Source organism: Myotis davidii, unplaced genomic scaffold, assembly GCF_000327345.1.
Source record: "Myotis davidii unplaced genomic scaffold, ASM32734v1 scaffold2798, whole genome shotgun sequence".
Lineage (NCBI taxonomy): Eukaryota > Metazoa > Chordata > Mammalia > Chiroptera > Vespertilionidae > Myotis > Myotis davidii.
This window is the reverse complement of record NW_006289553.1, coordinates 304,572-309,354: the sequence shown is the minus strand read 5'-3', so window position 1 is coordinate 309,354 and position 4,783 is coordinate 304,572. Positions and strand designations below refer to the sequence as shown.

General features: G+C 62.7%; 1 long non-coding RNA gene across 1 annotated transcript in view; it reads left to right on the top strand.

Moving 5' to 3' along the window:
- LOC107182824 overlaps positions 1-4,783 on the top strand; it is a 20,964-nt gene that overhangs the window by 10,791 nt on the left and 5,390 nt on the right. The window contains exon 2 of the long non-coding RNA XR_001513572.1: positions 4,450-4,456. This is a non-coding gene — a long non-coding RNA (uncharacterized LOC107182824). The remainder of the gene's footprint in view (positions 1-4,449; positions 4,457-4,783) is intronic.

The following is a 4,783-nucleotide window of genomic DNA, read 5'->3' as shown; positions in this document are numbered from 1 at the left end:
CTCACCCCCTGGCCCCCCTGCCCCCCTCATTGCCCTACAGATCGGCTCTGGCCCGCCTTCCGCTGTCTGGCTCATCCCCACAGGGTGGAGGCCCTGTGCTGGGGTCGCGGCCTATTCCTGTCCCACACCTGCCGGGCGGCCAGGTGGAGTGGGTTCAGGGGGCAAGGCCCCAGCTATTTTCAGCAGCTTCAGCTCCAAAGCCTCCGGGACCCAGAGACCTCGCCTCCCTGGCGCGTCAGGACCCGTGTCCCTGCGAGGCCTGGGGGAGACGTTTCCTGCAGATTCTCCTCCTGCAGCAGAACCGGCCCTGCTCCCCCGGCCTGCGTCTGCAGGTTCTCCCAGAGCTGGCGTTCTGGCCCAGCCCGTCTGCGTGAGGCCACACTTGGGTTGCTCAGGCGACAGCCCTAACCCCAGAATCAGTGCAACAAAGAGAGGCCACGTGTGTCCCCTCTCTGCCACCACCGGCCACTCCACGCGGGCCCAGCCGTCAGCAGGCAGGAGGAGCCGTCCCCTATCTTTTTATTGATTCAGAGAGGAAGGGAGGGGGGGAGAGAATCATGGATCGGCTGCCTCCTGCACGCCCCCTACTGGGGATCCAGCCCACAACCTGGGCCTGGGCCCGGACCAGGAATGAACCCTGGCCTCCTGGGTCATAGGTCGATGCTCCCCCACTGAGCCCCACTGGCCGGGTGGGGGCAGCTCTTGATGTCACCTGTGTCGCACGTTTCTTCACGAGGTAATGCCTCAGCGTTTCACCATTGACTGAGACAGCCCAGCAGCACGTGAAGGCGCTGGTCCCCTCGGGGCGGCCCCTCAGCCCGTCCCCAACGCCGCAGGGGCGGCTGGTGCTGGGCCCCCATCGCTCGCTCCCCCTCCCCCGCCCCGGCTCTTCCCGGCTGGGGGTTCTGTGTGATTTCAGAGCAGGTGGGGCAGGGCCTCGGCCTGTCCCTTGTCCCGTGGCCGCGAGGCACTGGCAGAACATTCTGGGCTTTGCTTGAATTCACCAGAAAGCAGCAGGGAGCGAGGTGGGCGCTGTGCAGGCCCAGGACCAACAAGTCATAACCAGCCGACCACCAGCAATGCTGCCAGCAGCCCACGAGGGGCACGCGCGGGAGCCACGGCGGAAGACGCCATCAGCCTTTCGAGTTCACGGTCCCTCCCGCAGCGTTCACGGTCACGGCCAGGCTCTGCGTTCGTCCTCCAACCTCTCGGCACACCCTGCGGCCTGTCTCCTGGTCCCCTTTCCAGGCGAGGAAGTTGGAGTCCACTGAGGTCATGGCCCGTCCAAGTGCCTGGAAGCAGAGGCTGAGCAGGAGCTGGGCGCGGGCAGGTCATCTGGCGATCAGGCCGGCGGCCAGCAGTGAGGGCGCTGGGCGTTCAGTCCTGGGTGGGGGGTGGGGGGCCTGGAAATCACCTCGCCTGCACCTCAGGACAGCCCATCAGGAGGGGGTGCTCATTCAGAGACTCGGCTCCAGCTGGTCGCGGGCCGCCCCTGGGGGTGATGACACCCACTCCTTCCGTGGGTGAGGCTGCGGCCTTCCTTCTTCAGAGGATCCCGTGAGCCTGGGGCTGGACGACCCTCGACTGGCGTGGGCCTGACACAGCACTGTCCGCCGTGGCTGGGCAGAAGACGGGGTGCAGGGCAGGGACACCCAGAGAAGGTGGTGATGGTGACAAGGTTTGTTCCTACAAAACGCCCCACAGAGTTAAAGGTCAACAAAACCCTTCACGTTTCAGCCACAGCAAATGTGCTGCAGGAGCCACGGACGGGCCCCAGGGAGCCGCCTGCCAGCTCAGGGAGCCGAGACCCGGTCTCTGACACCGGGGACCAGGCAGTGGCCACAGCGCAGGAGCGAGGATGGAGCCCCAGGCCACTCCACCGCCCGAAGGCAGGGAGAGTTGGAGCGCTGGGTCCGTGAGATTCGCCCAGAGCCCAACACTAGGCCCACCTGGCGCCCTGCCTGGCACCCAGTAGGACAGCAGCCCATGTGGCTGAACAGCACCCAGGCCGAGCCCCTCCCCACGCAGAGCGCAGATGAGGCTCTTGTGAGGGAGGTTCGGGACCAGCCCGTGGAGTGAGTGGGAGGAGGCACACCTGGCCCAGATCTCGTGGGAAGGACACTGAATCGGTCAGTTTGCCCAGCCTGCCTTCCGTCCTGTGGTCTGTCACGGCAGCCTCGCCCCACAGGACATCTCCACTCTTGTCACGAGAGAGCAGTGGCCACGCAGGGACCCACTGGGAGGCCCAGTGTCTGGAGGGCCGAGCCCTGCTCCAGGTTCTGGCTTTTGGGGGTGGTGAGCTCACCGGCGCCGGCGTGTGGAATTCCACAACTAAGTATAGATCGGGCCGCGTCTCGGGATACAGATAAACCCTTATTTTGGGGTTGGCCAATTGGTGTCACATCTGATGTCGCATGACCTTTTTGGCCTGCGTGTCTTCAGGACAGCGGTATATTGGGAAGGTCTGGAACTTGGCCAGTGTCCCTGTGCCCAACAGCGGCCTGAGAGGAGGAGAAGTGGACTTTGAGATCTCGGGACCTGCAGGCCGGTGCCTCCGGGGACCCCATGGGAAAGAGCGCGTGGCCCCCGGAAGTCACTTGAGGACACCACAGAGCCTAACACGCCTTTTCATTTATTTTGATCGGTGGCATTTAGTTTTAATTATTTAAGAGAAAACGTCATGAGACATTTTCAGAGAAATGAGATCTTTATAAACTGAGCGCTCATGACAGCCCTCAGCGATTCGGTCCTATAAGCCCTGTGGGGAGCTGGGTGAGGCGGCGGCGGGTTTGGGGGACCAAGAACTTGGGGCATGAGTGAGTGAAAATGAGGCCTCATTTTCCCATCTGGGGCCTCAAGCTCCAGGGCTAGGGCTGCCCCCTGGGTGAGACTGTGGGAGAAAGCAATTCTGATAGAGACGATTGATGATGGGGAAACTGAGGCAGAGGTGGAACCAACGGCCAGAACCAACGCGGCCACTGAGGAAACTTGGGGACTGTCTGCCAAGCTACCTGAACCCCACTCTTGCTATAGTTGACCCCACTGGGAAATCGGGGCTTTCGGCCCCTCAGGGGAGAGGGTGTTTGAGTTACTTTGTTTACCCCAAAGTAAGCGACGCCGGTCCGGGCTGTACATGCCCCGAGGCCTTATTTCCGCTCCCCTGATCGGCTCCTTCCTCCTCCGAGGTGCTCAGGCTCATGGCAATTGAGGGGGAGCTCAGGGTCCAAGGACGCAGGTCTCCGGCCACAACCCTGCTTCCTGCTGGGAAGGAGCACCTGGCGGGGGGGCCTGGGGCCCTCCTCTGCGGGTTCCCTGTACTCGCCCACATGGCCCCGATCCCTGAGCCCCACCACCTGCACCCCCACATCGTTCCTGGGTCTCCCCACTGCACAGGTCCAAGCTCAGCACAGTCCTTTCTCCCCAGACCCCCTCTCCTGGCACCTCCCACCCTGGCCCCTGAGCCAGAGCCTCGAGGCCCCAGCATGCACTGCGCCTTCTCCCTCCTGCATGTCCAGCTGGTCATTAAATCCACGGGTGAGAGCCCAAGCCCACCGGTGCGCTGGAGCCCTGGCCCCTGCTCAGCCCCTCGCGTCGCTGTCCTACGGTGGCTCACCGACCGCCGGCTGCCTCGGTCCTCACTCTGCCTGGAGTTCCCTCCTGCACAGGAGCCAAGCATCCGCCCACCCTCCCTCAGCGGCCTCTGCCTGGAGCCCACGGAGAGGATTCAGATCTGCTCCTGACCCCATCACAGCTAGCGATGACCGCGGAGGGTCCCTGTTGCCCTTCGGTGTCCTGAGCGCATGACCCCTGGTGTCCTTCTGCCCCAGCCCATCTCGGGTTCGCTGCCTAAAGACCCCTCCTGTCCTGCCCCAGAAGTGGCGCTGTGGGAACGGAACGAATGAATTCCCCGGAAGAGGGAGTAGTGGCCCTTGGTTTCTCCGGCCACCGTGGCCGCTGGATCATGGCCCATCTGGGATAGGAGGGATGTGGAAATCCCGTGGACCTGTCCGCTGACCGCGGAGAAACCGAGGCAGAGGTGGAACCGGCCCCTAGCCTCCTGCCGTCCTGGACAGGCCAGTCTGCCAGACTGTAGGCGCATCCGGGCCTTCTCCCTGCAGCTCCTCCCCGGGGGACCAGCGAGGCTGTGGCCTGGCTCAGACCCCTGGGGAGAACCTCTGAGCAGCGGGTCGGTGGGTCCTGACATCTTCTCTTCTTGGCATCAAGGATGAGGTTCACAAAGGGGAATCCAAGTGAATGGCGGAGTGCCCACCAGCCAGTGCCGCCTTCCCTGCAGTGGCTGGTCCTGGGCAGGCGCACCTGGGGAGGAGGTGTCGGGGCGCAGTGCGGGGACGGGGGGCACTCGCTCTGTGCAGGCCTCCTGGGGAGGACGAGAGTGTGGGGGCGCAGTGCCCGGGATGGACACACGCTCTGCGCAGGCCTCCTGGGGAGGACGAGGGTGTGGGGGCGCAGTGTCCTGGGGGGACACACGCTCTGCGCAGGCCTCCTGGGGAGGAGGTGTCGGGGCGCAAATTTACAAAAGAAATATAAACAATTCAATCAAAAAATGGCCAAAAGACCTAAATAGAAACTTCCGATGGAGGACCTACAGAAAACCAAGAGACATAAGAAAACATGCTCAAAGTCACTAATCATCCAAGAGATGCAAATCAAAATAACAATGAGGTGCCATCTCACACTTGTCAGAATGGCTATCATCAACAAAGCAACAAATGACAAGTGCAGGCAAGGACTCAGAAAAAAAGGAACCTGTGCACTGCTTCTG